This window comes from Pongo abelii, chromosome 10, assembly GCF_028885655.2.
Source record: "Pongo abelii isolate AG06213 chromosome 10, NHGRI_mPonAbe1-v2.0_pri, whole genome shotgun sequence".
NCBI lineage: Eukaryota > Metazoa > Chordata > Mammalia > Primates > Hominidae > Pongo > Pongo abelii.
The window spans coordinates 16,049,436-16,067,027 of NC_071995.2; the positions used below are offsets into that span (position 1 = coordinate 16,049,436).

Genomic DNA, 17,592 nt, shown 5'->3' on the forward strand with positions numbered 1-17,592 from the left:
GGAAGAATAGCTTACATAAACAGCCTTAGTTATGTCTATTTGGCATAGCAATGAATCTATGCAAAACCTTAATAGTTTATTGTACAGTACATTCCCATCAATTACCCAGAAAATATGTGTCTTATATGTCAATATATCATGCAGTAGAGTCCCATTAATCACCCAGAAAATATGTCTTATGAATAAGTTATCTACTGCCTGAGGAATTTAATTTAATTGTTGAAGAAATTGTTTGCCTTCAGCACAGACTGATTTCTTGCATCATCAGTGAGTGTTTCCTCACATATAATAACTGAGTTTCCAGACATTCACCTTATAACTCCCATTTATGTACAGGTTACAATGTCCATTAGGCATAGAAGTCCCCCTTACCACACATGAAAACACATACACCCACCTACCCACTCATCTACCCCACCCTACCCACCACACACACGTAAGAGGACTTCAAAAAGCTCAAGGACAAATGGAATTAAAAGATAAAAATTAAAAAGATGAACTTGTTTTTCAACATGTCATCAAGTTGAAGACACTTATTATAAGTTATGATACCAGCCATTTAGTCTGTCCCCAAAGAACTGAGGCTCCTAAGAATGTAACCATGTTGATGCAGTGTTTTTTACATTATTAAGTGAGGAACAATGGGTACTCTTTACAGATTTTTTTAACATTAAGAAACAAGAAGAAGTCAGAATGAGCCAAATCAGGACTGTAAGTTGGATGTCTAATGAATTCCCACCGATATTCTCACAATATTGCCCTTGTTTGGTGGGAGGCATGAGCAGAGGCATTGTGGTGGTGGAGAAGCATTGTCATGATGAAGCTTTCCTGGGCATTTTTCCTCAAAGGCTTTGGTTAACTCTCAAAACACTCATAATAGGCAGATGCTATTGTTCTTTGGCCATCTGGTATGTTAACAAGCAACATGTTCTGAACATTCCAAAAAATTGTTGCCATGACCATTGCCTCTGACTAGTCCACTTTTGCTTTGATTGTACCATTTCCACCTCTTGGTAGCCATTACTTTGATTCTGCTTTGTTTTCAGGATCATACTAGTAAAGCCATGTTTCATCTCCGGTTACAATATTTCAAAGGAATGCTTCAGGGTCTTGATCCCACTCGTTTCCATAAAAGCTGTGCTCTTGTCTACAGCTGATGTGGGCACATTGGTTTTGGCATCCATCAAGTGGAAAGTTTGCTCAATTTTTTTTCAGTCAGAGCTGTGTAAGCTGAACAAACTAAGATGTCTATGGTGTTGGCTATTGTTTGTGCTGTTAACTGTTGGTCCTCCTTAAATAGGGCACTAATTTTTTTTAAGAAAAAGGACATTAACAAGATTAAATTTTTCTACACAAATTGATGTAGATGGTCTGCCACCATGGGCTGCACCTTAAACATTGTCTCATTCCTTCTTAAAATGAGTCATCCATTTGTAAACTGATTTCTTTGTGGCATTGTCCCCATAAACTTTTTATAAAGCATCAATGATTTCACCATTCTTCCATTGAAGCTTCACCATAAATGTAATGTTTGTTCTTGCCTTAATTTTAGCAGAATTCATGTTGCTTTCACAGGGGGTCTTTTCAAATGGATACTTTATCTTTCTTAGTTCTTCAAACTAGATTGCATTTATACACATTATAATAATTTAGTAAGAGTTTATTTTGGTGTAAAAATTTTTTTGAAATCCATCTATAGTTTTTTCATAAATGCATTTTCCATGAACTTTTCAAAGACCTCTTTTCCATCATAAATCTAAAAAATGTTAAGATTTAAGTAGCTTCACTCATCTAAGAGAATCACTAAGCATTTATTTGACTGCTTGTTTTTCTTCTACTTTAAGGTGTGCATTTGTTTCTTACTGCATATAATGAAAGGAGCCATATAAAAAAGGTTTGTTATATGGTATAATAAGCACCTTATATACATGGTCTTTCTGGATACTCACAACAGCCTTGTGAGACAAAGACAACCCCATCTTACAAATGACGAAAACAAGACTTAGGGCTATGAAATAACCAAGCAAATGAGTTTGACTCCAAAGCTCATTCTAATAACCACTAAGTAGATGTCAGTGCATTGTTGTATATTTTTACCAAATTTTATAAAAGGTCTCTGAAGACCCAAATCCTCTGTGCATTTAGTTACAAGCACCATTCTGCATTTTCCCCCAATACATTTTCCCCTGGTTTATACCTATCTTCTTTGTTCTATTATTTTTGAAATTTTGAGTAGTAAAGGAATTTGGGAGAGGGAGGATGAAGAGAGAGAGAAAGGAAGACAGAATCACACCGATTAAAATGAATTTAGAAAGTAAGACAACTACGGCTCACATTGGTGGCATTTCCTTATGTGTCTTTGCAATGCTCTTATCTGACACAGGCCTTTTAAAGGTTGGGTTGAACATCTGTTCCTCAGTTATTGCTCTTTTACTCCCCAAAATCTTCCCCTACAAAGGACTGAAAATAATGATCAGAAATGACCTTTCCCTCCTTAGTCCCAGGTTTGTTTGGGATTTCATGTAATAAACTAGAGTATGGGCGTCCTCTTCCACTGATTGCCATGTTCATTTCGTGGCCTGAGTCAGGTGCCTTGGCTGCAAATTTTCCCTCTCTGCACTGAAAAACCCAGTTTTGCTGGGCAATTTTAGTTCCCACTATGAAGAAAACCCTTCCAGCATATAAATGCAATGCTTGGTGAGGCCTTTCCTGAAAAACAGTGTTGCCTTCACACACAAGATGAGACATGTGGAGATTAACTTTAATGTCTAATCTGTTGCAAAGGTGAAACTAAATTCTATTTCTGTCTTTCTCCTCATCTGAAATGAAAAGGAAATACTTGAAATTTTGCCCCCCAAAATAGAGCACTTTAATCAAACCATTTTAATGTGGTATTCCTGTGTCTTCACTGAGTTTCCAGACAGTTTTAATGTTTATTGAATCAAATTGATAGGGTTAAACGTCTTTGTAAGTATAAACTAAAGTTTTTATGGCTATTTCTATTATTGTATAAAAGAAAAATAACAAAAACGTATCTATTCGTTTGAGGAGGTAGCTGGTATTTGCTAGCAAAGGAGAACAGCCATGTAATTAACTGTGTCAAAATGTTTTCTTTGTTCACAGTTAATCTAACTGCAGCTGCTAGGAGGCAGAATGCATAAATATGACTGTGTACTTTTAATTACAGAAAATGACAGGCGTAAGTTGTGACTGGAGCGTTGCCTGAGATTGTTGTGGGCAAAAATGTTGCTCAGAGACTCATTGCATTAATAAGTAGCCTTTTGTTTTTTGGTGTCCAAATTGTATAGATGTTACTAGCAACTAAAATAAAATAAAATTTCAGAATTTTAATTAGCCAAAGAAAATTTAAATATAATCCTGTAACATATTTAGAGAAATCATGGCACATAATAACCATTTGATATTGAGCATTATATACAATAATACTTCATACATGTGATTTTTGTCTTGGAGCAAGAAATGCTCTACATAAGTGAATTTTCTAGAGATACCTTTAAGAATTAAATTCTTTCTCCCAATTTTCCTCTCCATTCTATGCAAAGAAGTCACTCCCAATTCTAATTTTTTTCCCTAGGTGCTCTAATAATAATGAAGACAAAATATCTCATATTTGCTGATTTTTCTGTTTTGATAATACATAGTAATGCCTGTAAATGGAGGGGTGGGTAGCTCTGAGTCCTGGGGTTCATTCCCCTCTAGGTGTTGATACTTATGAGATAGTATGAAAGAGAAATGGAGCAGCACTTCATTATTTGGGACATCGTTCTCTTCTTCTTCCCCTTTTCTCTTCTACCTTTAATGGCTGAATAGTATAGCAGAATGTTCATTGGGCTTTACATCAAACATATTTTATATTCGTTGTAACTCTGAGCAGAGAACTTAACCTTTCTGAAAATCAGTTCATTTCTTTATATGGATGAAAAAGGATAATCAATGTTTAAATTTAAATATAGTGATTGCTCAGAAATGTTATTCCTTTTCTTTTTTATTTTTCTCCTCTACAACTATTTTTTAATCACCTTTTTATTATACATCTTTTCTCCTTTCTGTGCTATGGTAGACAGGTAGGGGGTGTGGTATTGGCTAGGGAGGCTTAAGGGGTCACGGCCAATGCTGTAGATAATTGCTGTTTTCAGCTGCCTTGTTGCCTTCATTCTATTGTTTATCCCTGCACACAGCCACTGTGGGGGTGGCTGTCACCTTGGTGACAGCAGTTTTGTGCCGTGCATGTGGTGTGAACACTGGCTTACAGCAGGGTATAAACAGGTCCTGCTGCCTCAAGTAATTCGGTGCAAGCAGACAGACTATTACCTTTGTTCTCTTAGCAGCTCTGCTGCTGAAATACACTAATAATAGAACATGTTAGTTGAAATTATGCCTCTCCATCTCTAATTACTGCATGCCAAAGTATTCTGACTGCTACTGTCATTTCCCAACAACTGATGGCTGCAGGTGATTGTTTCAGATTGTGCTCAAGGGACTTCTTCCACTCATTCTACTCATTCTCCCTTTGCCCCACTACGTCATGTGTTCAATAACTTGACTGATTCATTTCAGTATGCTGAATGGTTTGAATGAAATAGAAATGAACATTAAGAAAATATTTTCAAATCAGCAGATGTTCATCATGGGTTTTCTCTGTGTAAAGGAAAGTGGAACAGTCATAGAAATTGTTTAGTTAAGATGATCTATGCATTCTTGAGCCCAATTTTCCTGATTTTGATGAAGACAAGTATTCAATTCCGTCCCTACTCCTACCTAACTCCCCCACGTCTCTATGCATTTCAGACAGACCTTCAACCATGACCTGATATTCTTCCTGCTGCAGACAGCCAGCTCTGTTCAGTCAGGCTTTGGATCCTGGAGACTCTCTAATCTTGTTTCTAAGTTTTACAGATGAAGAAATTCTGTGTTACATGAAGTGTCCAAGATCTCACAGTAGCTTAAGCAAAGATAGAAGACAAATCCAGCATTCTCAACTGTTGATATTGTATGCTCTGTGCCTCACTTTATTGTATCTTTTACCCGTTATTTAGTGTAACAGATGTTGCTGATAAAATGTGAACAGAAGTTGTCAGTGGCAGGTACAAATCCCAGGCCAACATCGAAAGTTTGTCACTGTCAGAACTTCTGTTCAGTTTTAGTTACATCTGCTAAGGATTCTAAGCACAGTGTACATGAACCTTCCAAAAGATCCTTGGCATTTTTACATCACTTTTGTTTCCTCCTGCTTTTCATATTTTATGGAATGAGTCCAAAATGATCAAGGCATGTACAGTTTACATAATTGTGCACTCAAACTTGAATTTTACATGCATCCAGAATTTGGTCTAATTCTGTAAAATAAAACCTCAGTTGGAACTGGGCTATGCTGAAAAGCAAGTTTGATATAAATGACATTCAAGATCACCTTGTATTTTCCAGATGATCAGACCTGCTGTTTCTAAAAGAGTGCCTCACTTTGTAGACCACTAAATGCAAATTGTATTTTAAACTATAGATTTGGGGGAGGAGGGGTAATTAAGAGTCATAGTAATATTGATTCTTACCCATGTATGAGTACAGATGATATTCCCATTTATTCAGACATTCTTTTATATCTTTCATTATTGTTTTATTGATTTTAATGCCCTTATTAGATTCATTCTCAGATATTATAATGGTCTACTTTTCTTTTTCTTTCTTTTTTTTTTTTTTTTTTTTTTTTTTTTGAGATGGAGTCTCGCTCTGTCGGCAGGGCTGGAGTGCAGTGGCGTGATCTCCTGGGATCAAGTGATTCTCCTACCTCGGCCTCCCAAGTAGCTGGAACTACAGGCACCCGCCACCACGCCCAACTAATTTTATTTATTTATTTATTTATTTATTTAGTATTTTTAGTAGAGACGGAGTTTCACCATATTGGCCAGGGTGGTCTTGAACAAACTCTTGGGTGCGGATCAAGTGATCCACCTGCCTGGGCCTCCCAAAGTGCTGGAATTACAGGCAAGAGCCACCGCACTGGGCCATTGGATCTACTTTTCTGTCATGTTTTTCAAGTTAGTTTTTGTTGACTTACTAAAGAAAAATTGGTTTTTTAATGTTAATTATGTGTTCAGCATCTCTCTAGGACTTTCTTCTCCTCAGTTCACGTAGTTTGTCTTTCTATCTTTCTAATCCTATCTTGAACAGCCCACTCGGCTTTGTTCCAACAACAGGGACCTTCAAATAGTTCCTAAAATTCCCCAAGCATTTTCCTCACCCAGAGCCTTTGCTTTTCCTATGTCTCAAGTGTTCTTCAGCCCAAGTGGTTAGCTCTATTTTCTTTATCTTTCAAGCCCCCATTTAAAAATCAACTTATTGCAGAGATTATTCCTAATTATACCATCAAATGTGGGCCCTTCCCTCTATTGTGCTTTTTCAAATTCCCCTGCATCACATTTTTACCCTTCTTAAAATGTATCGCAAGCTGGAATTGTTTTATTTACTTGCACTTTTACATTAAAATATGAGTTTCATCAGGAAAGGAGCTTATCAGTGTGGCTCACTATTATCTTCTTAGCACCTAAAGCTGTGTCTGACAAATTGTAGGTGATCAGAAAATATAAGAACACAAGAAGAATGACCTGAGACTAATGATTTAACATCTCTGATTATAAGTAGAAACTACATTTTCAAAGCATATAGTGATACACTCTGTCTCCATTGTAAAAGAATAAAAATAAAATGTAATGAATATCCATGACAATAAAACATTGTAAAATTTTCTGGTCTAAGTCCTGTCCCCAAGTGCCATGCAGGAACAACAACAAAAAGCCGAGAATAATGCATAGGGACTCAGCACCCAAGTACAGTTTGAGTACTGTACTCAGCACCCAAGTACAGTATACACATATGTATACACGGGTATATATGTATACATACATAGTGTGTGTGTTTTAACTTATAAACATATAGGTATATGTTTAAACATATACAAATATAAGAGAAAATTTGTGTATATCGAAACATATACCAATATAAGAGAAATTATGATAAATATTTAATAAATAGCTCAAGAATCACTTGCTGCAGAAATTCAGAACATGGGTCGGGCGTGGTGGCTCACGTCTGTAATCCCAGCACTTTGGGAGGCCAAGGCGGGCAGATCACGAGGTCAGGAGATCAAGACCAGCCTGTCCAACATGGTGAAAACCCATCTCTACTAAAAATACAACAAAAATTAGCCTGGCGTAGTGGCGCATGCCTATAATCCCAACTACTCAGGAAGCTGAGGCAGGAGGATCACTTGAACCCAGGAGGCGAAGTTTGCAGTGAGCCGAGATTTCACTTCTGCACTCCAGCCTGGGCGACAGAGCGAGACTCAGTCTCAAAAAAAAAAAAAAAAAAAAAAAGAAAGAAAGAAAAAGAAAAAACAAAGAAATTCAGAACATGTATCCAACACCTAGTGTATTAATAGAAGAATAGGGCTTATTTGACCAACAGTCATTAACAGTGTTCTGTTAATGAACCTTGAATTGGCCACAGAAAACAATATCCTGACCTGTCAGATAAATGTTACCAAGTGCTTACTACATTCAGCAGTGCATTTAGTTTGCTGAAGAGCGGAATGACTAAATGAATGAATGAATTTTAAAATTGAGTTAGTTATATGGACGTTTGGCAAATTTACAAAAAGAATCAGCGAAGTTTTATTACTATGCAAATGTTATGCTGCATTTTAATTTCTATTTAGCCTCTAATATGCAACATTAAATCGAACTATTGTGTACAACAACATTAAAGTTCATTTAATGTGATTTTAATTCATGTTATAAATTAAATTATTTGCAATGGAAATGGAGAAATGTCTTATATCTTAGTTTAGACTTCTCAGCTTTCCAGGCTAATTTTGTGCACAGTAATACTAACTGTAGATAGACACTGTACATGAACTACAGTATCCAAATCATAGATCGGACCTACAATAAATTTCTGTGTGGAGGAGAATAAATTCTCCTCCTTCTCTCCATTCTCGTATCAAGCTCCTCTTGTACTGCATTGCTGGTTAGCACAAACTATCCCATAAACAGCATTTAAGGGGATGTTGCTATTGCTGAAGCACATACTGCTATTGCATCCCATTCTTCAAGCTTCTAATGCATCACTGAAAGTCATTCAGGACTCTGGATTCACCAGGAACTATAAAAGCCACCAGCAACTACTGAGAAGGCAATGCAATTGAAGTGTAACCCTGGTTGGAAAGTAAATAGGGAATTGGGTGTTGAGTCCCTGCGTATTATTCTTGGCCAAATACATCAGAGCTACATGTCAGGTTTTGTCCAAAAGTGTTGTATTTGCTTTGATTTTCACAAGTTCAATATAATTCCATTATTACAAGTTCATCTATTTCTTAATGTTTTAAATACATTTTATCTAAGTATTGTTTTGTATTAGATTTACTCTGAATATGTCAGGTCTTTATAGAGAAAACAGTAAATAGGAAATATGATACAATATTTACAGAAAATATTCTCCAGTTAATGTGTCTTATTATTATATGCTCTTCCTTATATGGTAGAGTTTATGAAGTTATTGAGTTCATTAGAAAGTGAATTAAGAACATGAAATAGGTCCAGTAAAATATGAACCCATACATCAAAAAAAAGATCTAATCTCCAAGTGGCTTGAAATGTAGTGTAAATCCAGTATAGCTCCAAAATAAAGAAAATAAAACAAAATGATATTATAGTATACATATTCAAATGTATTAATAAAATTGCATGAAACCTTTTTTTAAAGAAATGTAAATCTAAGTGGTCTCGCTGTTACAGACTAATAGATACACAACTTTCTAATTTCAAATTTGAAAAGCTAAACTTGTGCACCAAAATATTTTCAGCGGAAATATTTTTAAACATTATGTTTTTTCTATTATTGAGCTTTTTAAACTTAGCAATTTAAACTAATCTTGGAGCACTTGCAAAATGTGATGGAAGTGAAGAAGAAATAAGCTGTAAATTCAAGATGGTTGAAGTTTAACTTCTGTGCCGACCTTGAGTATGTCTAGGGAGGAAAATTGGCACTCTCTTAACAAAACAAACCAGAGCTTAGTTTCTACATAGAACAAGGTTTGAAATGAATATGGAATGAAGGTAAATATTTAGAAGATTAATTCTTTGAGCTTCCTCAATACCTTGGTTTTGCAAGACTTTGAAACCATCTTCTCCAGGGACAAAAGAAAGTAATTACCTCTCCTCCACATGATGTTTAATCATGCTCTGTTTTTCGGAGAACAGCTGTGCAACACTGGCTGGGTTACAAATTAAACATACCTCCTTCAACTTGCTTAGATTTAAAAGATAATGAATATGTTGGGTGACAGAATCTGAATTCAAAAAGACTTTAATAGGCCAGAGCTATAAGCTGAAAACAAGATGAAAATAATCAAGGATAAATGTAAGGTCCTATACTTGAGTCCAAGAAACCAAGTGAGCAAGTACAGGGTGGGGAAGATATGACTTAATGGAAACAGAATGAATTAAGCACCAGAGAATTTAGAAGCTATATTTGATAAGAAGCTAAATATGAGTTGATGGTTTCACCTGATTTAAAAAAAAATAGAATGTGGCACGTGGTACATAAGTAAAAGCATTCATCATTGAAGACCTAACCTAGTTTGATACAACATAACATAAATTTGAGGGACTTAAAGCTCTTTGCAAAAAAACGCTATCACTGTTATTTTAATATTTGTTCAAGCAGAGATCAAAGGATCTACGCTGACATAATCTTCCTTTTACTAGTTGTATTAAAACTCCAACAGTTTCTGTTATGATAGAATTTGTAAAAGCTTAGATACTGGCTGGCATCAGAATATTATATATATTAAAATTAGCATATATACCACACATGAATAAGTGAAACAAGGTGTAGCTTAATGAAATTATGTTGTAGAACTATCCATTTAACTTATGTCACATTTGTTAAATCCAGATTACTTTCATAATTCTGGCAAAGATTAACAACTGACCATTGTGTAATAGAGAAAGAAAATAGGACTTATGTAAAAATCACAGAGGGTCTAGGAATATGATGTATAAAATATTTTGAGGCTTCAGTCTAGGAATATGATGTATAAGATATTTTGAGGCTTCAGTTCAAAGCATAAAGAGTGAAACATGATACATTTACCAGAAAATAAACTAAACTCCTAAACACATGTAAAAGAGAGAGGTCATTATTATCTTTGTGAATATTCATTATTATAGAATTGGTAAATTTCCCAGGTAGAAAAAATGTTTTCTTGGCTTCTCTCTCTACAAATAAATCACTGTAGTAAAAACTCTCACAGGACTGTCAGGTGAGTTTTCTGGAAATATTTACTGTAATTGATTTTTGTGGGTTCCTAAATGCTGTAATCCAAAACCTCATTTATCAACTTTCTGTCTGCTTTATTGTAATTGCAGAGTTTTCTATTACTATATCATGACAGGTCAGAGCAGCGCTGTGACAAAGAGCCTCTGTATTAGTAAAGATGCGCATTCCACACACCAGCCCACCAATCCAGATTATTGACTGTAATTAAACTCACAGGGGAGTTAAACTTGTTTGACAAGAAAGGGGGTGGGATGATTTGCATGATTTAATAAGTCATAGCAACAGTGACACATGCCTGCCCCTAAACTTTCTCTGAATTTTGCAGGGCCTGTACACACTTAGAAAAGATCAAATAATTTTGTTCTGCAAGAGAGTATTACATATTTATAAAGCACTGAATCCTGGAATCACTGGTCCCATTAATTGAACAACATAAGCATGCTTCTTGAAAAAATTCATATACCAAATTTTGTTATTCTAATGTCAGTTCATTACAGTCAGACTTCTGGCCTGGGTCCAGAAACAATGCCATTTTTAATGGGCTGATTGCTAACTCGCTTGCTTTCTGTAGTTTCGCTCATTCTTTATTGTTTTTTCTTCTGATTTTGACTCATTTTTCTTTTCACAATTAGGCTTTGTCCCCCTTCTGCATCACTTCTCCAGCTTTGACCATTTTCTTCTAATCTTTGCCAAGAATTCGGAATCTAATTTTGATGACACCAATTTTTCTGTGGTGGACATATCCCCTGACCATTCAATGGAGGTCCTTAGGAACCCTACATTCTGGGTGTCCTGATCTCTTCTCACTCCTTCTACCTATCTTCCTGCCTCTTTCTCCCATATTTGGCCAGTCCACATGATCGTCCAATGTATGTAAGTGAGACTCAAACGAAAGCATAGAAAACTTTGTTTTCAAAAAGTAAAAACCATTCACTCTTTTGAATATTACTGTTTGAAATGTGTTTACGTCCTTTGGGGGAATGGCTATATATGTTTTTATATATATATATATATATATATCTCCACAGTGGTAGCAAACAAAATCAATGAAATATATTTTTATGACTTCCTTTTATTACAGGATAAGACCAATAAGCATTAGAATCATTTAAACCTATAACACAGAGATTGAAATACTTGTTTTATGTATGTCCAGTCTCTATTTTCTGAATTTTTCATTAGCTATAGAAACTTGACTGGATACCGGATATGGATATAGATTATCCTCTCTGGATGTATAAAACATCTTTTTATTTATCTGACATAACGTATTTAAAAACGAGTTCTTCTTTCTCATTCTGTGTACAGGGAAAATCCTTTTCATTCCCCATTAGTTTTCTTGCAAGTTCATGCTTGTGATAAAAGAAAGGCAGAATCAGAGTCTAAAGATGGATCAGTGAACATCCATCCCTGCACTAAAGGGCTATGAAGGGCAGTGCTTACTGTTATTGGGTAGGGAATATCAAAAATATGTAAGGAATAATATTAATTCTGAATCCTGACCCATTAGACATTGGAGCAACCATTGCTGGCAAACACAGTTTCTACCTTCAAGTAATTTATAGCTAATTGACAGAGTGTAGAACATCACAATTAGGTACATCAGAAAAATGACTTTGGTAACTTGGCAGGACCAAAACCAGCCAGGTGCAATATAAAGCAAGATAATAATGAGTAGGTCATGCTCATCCTCAAAGCAGAAGTCACAGCTCCTAGGTGACAAATATTACAAAAAAACTTATGCATGCTTTTCTGTTTTGTTCCTTGTGATATTTCCATATGGTATCCCTGAAGATAAGTTATATCTAATTAGAGTGTAGAAATACTTTGGGTTGCTAGTTCTTAGCCTAATCTTTACTATAGAAGCTGTTGTTTGTCTTTTTCTGAACTTTTAGAATGACATTTAATAGGTAAGTTACCAATGGTATATGGTGCCCTAGCTGAGTGAGGGGGGAAAATTGAAATGGCAGGTTCTAAGTTAAGATTTTGATTCATAATGTTTCAACTTTGACACATTTTAATAATGAATTCTAAATTTAAAGTTTTGATTGCTTGTTGAAAAGCATAGTTCAAACTTGCAAATTCCATTTTTCTTAATGCATACCAACATTTGGTAAAGTACCTGTAGGAATTTCAATGAAGATTTTAGTTAGACAAAAGCTGTAAATAAAGATTGTTAAAAAGAAATGGGTAGTATAGTTGAGATAATATCTAATCCATATTAATACTTATTTTTGAGTTTGAGGTCTACTTGTTTTTATTAATACTTAGAGAAAAAAGTATTGTTTGTTGGCTGAAATGTTTCATCTTCACCTGTTGGAATGTGTGTTTGTGTGCAGGTTCTGTAAATAACTATGCAGTGACCAATAAACTGATGAAGGAGATGGTATAAACAAATAAATGTCAAATCTACGTCAGGTATAAGACTACATGCTGAATTCAGGTAGTGTCATTTGACTATTTTAATTAATCAATTAACTATTTATTTCAAGTCAACTAAGGATTTTGCAATTAAAAAATACAGATAATCAAGGGAAAAAATGAAAGTTTACTTATTAGTAACAAAATTTAATGAAGGAGATAATAAAATAACTCTAGAACACAAACAAGATAAACACTATTACAGTAAACAGAAGGAAGTTATGATCATTTATTAAAGTATAGTACAGTGTCATCACAGCTACAGTTAATACGTATTTTTGAGCATCTACTTTAGACAAAGCAATGTTCCAAGCTCCTGAAAGATGAAAATATGTACAATCTTTAGTCTTCTCCTTCAAAGTAAGAAAATTTATAGACAAACATTTATGAAGCAAGAATCAAATAGCAGTGCAAGATAATAAGAAGCACTACAAAAAGGTACAAACAAATCCCCAGTCTAGGATAACTGAGGGAAACCTTACATAAAGGAAGGAGTTTAAAAATTGGTATGAGCCTGATGAATGGAAAAAAGAGGGAAGAAGATTTCAGAACAATGTGAGCAAAATTTCAGATGCAGCAAAATAGAATCTTGAGAAGAATAAATAAAGCAAATTAGCTAGTAGAGTCGTGGACTTTAGCTAAGGCTAAAGTGGGACCACAGTGAGGGTAATATCTATGTTTTCAGACTCCTAAATTAATATCTTCAACCTGAGCCTCCCATGGAACTCCAGATTCACATATACAACTGTATACTTACGTTCTCCACTTAAATGTCTAATAGATGTCTCAAGTGTAACAGACCTGAAACTGGGCTTCTCAAATTCTCTCGCCAAGCCTGTTCTCCAATAGTCTTCCCCATCTCAGTTAGTAACAACTCCACCCTCCCAGTTGATCAGGTCAAAAAGTGTGAATCATCTTTGATATCTCTCTTTCTGTCACACCCCACAATGCCCACCCCAAATGAAATGAAGTGGACAGACGGCTCCATGGACCTGATGGGCTGTTGTTGAGTTAACTACCATGCTCGTAACCTTCATCCTGCACCAAGCCTCACCTGGAGTGAAGGGAGTCACAACTCTACTCTGCCCTGGGCAATAGTGCCTTCTCTTCATGCCTTTCTGGGTACCCGGGTGACTAAAGAGGCCATAAAGACTGCTTACTTTACTCATTTAATCAATTCATGGATCAATCATCTAAACATTTCTCAATAAAACCCTTTAGTAGCTTCACTTCCTATTCAGGGGAAACGTCATTACAATAAGCTGCAAAACTCGCCAGGGTCTGAACTCCTCCGTGTTCTCCTACTTGACACCTGGTTCACTCCATTCCTGCCAAGCCTTTAGCTGTTCCCCCAACTTGCCAGGCTTGCTCCGGCCCATGGCTTTGCCCTGGCTCTTCCCTCTATCTGGCATTCCCACCCTCACCACCACCACACCATGCTCCATATTATTTCCTTACCATATTTGGCAACTGAAGCAAATTCAATATTAGGGAGCCTTGTCTAGCCGCTTTATATAAAGGTGTAATTAAACTATCTCCATACCACCTGCAGCAACTTCTAGCACCATTCCTTTATTTATTTTCCTTGTTAGCACTTTTGCCACTGAATCACTGCATAATTGATTGATTGATTGATTTTTATTGATTGTCTTCCTTTCTACAATGTAGGCAAGGGTTTTTTCCTGTTCCCAGAATGGCTACATCCACAGCAGGTAGAACATGCACAGTCCCAAGTAAAACTCAAAAAACGGAGTTGAATGAATGTTGCATTTGAAAGGAATGAATACATGTTAAGGATATAGATAAATATGAAGTTTATTCATGAGCCCTGGATTTATCCTCTAGATAATTTTCTCCAAACTGTTTATTCTCTGCCCATCATATTTGTTTCTTTTAAAATATATCTCCTTAATTGTTATATTAGATTTCACATTGAGAATGTCATATCACATAATTCCTGTTTACAGCTGAAACTTTAATTGTTGGAAGTGCTTAAGTGGACCTATTATATTTTTAAGATGACATAGAGGGTTGTCCCTTAGTTGAAAATAAAGGATGTTTGCTGCAGGGGCTGGAAAGAGTAGAGATAACAATTTCTCATTCTATGAGCAACTCCCGTGTGGGCTGTGAAATCTTAGGGCAGAGAACCACTGAGGTGGCAAATCCTACTCTCACTGAGGAAGCCTGTTAGGTGGATGGTGCTTAGTTTGCCGATGTGCTGCTTCATTAATTCTCTAACCACCGTGAGGGTGTGAGGGAGACTGCTGAATGTTTTGAAAGGAGTTTTAATTGGGCCTTCAGTCAATACAGTTTTCTAAAACTAAAATTTTAAAAAACCATCCCCAGTGGATAGGGTCAGTGACACATAATCTGCAACAAGAAGGAACAATGTCTTTGAGTTAGTGTGTTTTAGGGAAACATACCCTATGATTAAAAGCAATTCTCAACTTAAAAGGTGAAGCAGGAAAGGAAAGCAGCCATTTTTTCTCTTGACCTTAGGGTCTTCAACCAGTTTCTCATTCATCTGCTCTTACAGATGCATCAACAATCAAAGGTACAGAGCTCAGTCTGAACCTAGCAGGTAGGATGCGAAACCTTCTCAGTCATATCGTCATGGTTTATTTAAGCTAAACAATCCATCCGATTTTACTTTCTTTGTAAGCCTGCCTAAATTCAAAATAATTGATGGACGATTAATTCAAATATGCAATTGGAATTACTAGATTCTCAATTTGATACCTAACATAAACTATAAGTTTGTCATTGCATCAACTCATGTCTCTTTCCTCATATGCTCAAGCTTTTTATGGAACTAAAAATGATTTTCAGGCTCTAAATTATCCCTTCATATATATTGATTATATATCCTAGAATACAGAAAATTCTTACAAATGAAAACTGAGGCATATCAATCAACAACAAAAAATGTATTTCCGGCCGGGCATGGTGGCTCATGCCTGTAATCCCAACACTTTGAGAGGCCAAGGCAGGTGGATCACCTGAGGTCAGGAGTGCAAGACCAGCCTAACCAACAAAATGAAACCCCATCTCTACTAAAAATACAAAACTTAGCCAGGCATGGTGGCAGGCACCTGTAGTCCCAGCTACTCAGGAGGCTGAGACAGGAGAATTGCTTGAACCCGGGAAGTGGAGGTTGCAGTGAGCCGAGATCACCCCACTCCACTCCAGACCGGGCAACAGAGCAAGACTCTGTCACAAAAAAATTTTTAAAATGTATTTCCTCCTCAAGGAAGTGTATGTTATCTCAATTATATGACACATATTTTAACAGAAGATTTTTGAGTAAAGTTCTTGCAGACAGTCTTTGTATGAATTCTAGATATTCATAGAAACTAGTACGTGCCTTTAGAATATTTTAAAGAAAAAATTATAATGCTTTCCTCCTTGTTGCTCTGCATTCTTAAAATCCCAGCCTCTTTTATGTCTGAATTCATCAGTGAAATGTACAAAAAAAAGGTAGTAAATACAGCTCTAAATACCAACTTCACGTCTGTCATAACCAATTCAGTGAAAACAAATCTGTAACCCTCAAATAAATTCCAAAGTGATTAAAGTCATAATTGCAAATTAAAACTGTAAAATAATTAAAAGGAATTATGTGTGAATATTAATTTAATTATAGCATATAGAAAACTTCTCAAAGCATAAGTCTGAAGGCATAGAATTTTAATCTCCTGTATGTCAAATTTCATTATAAATATCTAGGAAGGCCAAAACAATTCAGGCAAGAGGACAATGGTAATATATGTATAAGAGGTGTCATAATTTTTGTATTGTTGATATTCTTAATCCATAAAACATTTTTGCAAATCAATATAGAAGAGGAATATTTCAATAAAAAAACCCAATTTGTTATAACTAACCTGCACGTTGTGCACATATACCCTAAAACTTAAAGTATAATAATAATAAAATAAAATAAAATAAAAAGTTTGTTTTATGTAAATCAAAAAAAAAATCAAAAGCCTTGAAAATATGCATATATTTAATCTAATAATTCCACTTAGGAATCTAACCTGAAGAACTAATCAAAGATAATACAAAGCTTTTGTTAAAAACAAATGCAATTGTACCTATGAAAAATGTTCACTGAAACACTACTTAGAATATCAAAAAATAAAACAGCTTAAATTTCCAACAATCAGAGGTTGTAAGTGATGGTATATTCGTACTCTGCAAACCAGCAACAGTAATGCTGCATAAAATATCCAACAACATGGATAATGTACATAATCTGTTGCTAAACAAAACAATGGATTACATAATATATAATGCAAGTTATAATCTGGATCTTCAGCAAACCATTCAGGTCAGCTTTTTCTAGTTGGTGAGATAATGATTTTCCAAATTTTCCACAATAAGCAAGTATTGTATTTGCAATTAGAAAAGATGATATCTTGTAAAAGTTGTGGTACTTTATAACCAGCAAATATTCTTCTAATGTTAAATAAAGAACATAACCTCAGCTCACTTTTTTTTTTTTTTTTAGACCAAGTCTTGCTCTGTCGCCCAGGCTGGAGTGCAGTGGCGCAATCTCGGCTCATTGCAACCTCCACCTCCTGGGTTCAAGCAATTCTCTGCTTCAGCCTCTCTCCTGAGTAACTGAGATTACAGGCGCCTGCCACCACGCCTGACTAATATTTTGTATTTTTAGTAGCAATGGGGTTTCACTATCTTGGCCAGGTTGGTCTTGAACTCCTGACCTCAGGTGATCCACCCACCTCGGCCTCCCAAAATGCCAGGATTACAGGCATGAGCCACCACGCCCGGCAAGCTCACATTGTTATTTTAAGC

General features: G+C 35.6%; 1 protein-coding gene across 2 annotated transcripts in view; it reads left to right on the plus strand.

The window, feature by feature from the left end:
- Window positions 1-17,592, plus strand: part of PTPRO (protein tyrosine phosphatase receptor type O) — a 285,274-nt gene that overhangs the window by 31,231 nt on the left and 236,451 nt on the right. The window lies entirely within an intron of this gene.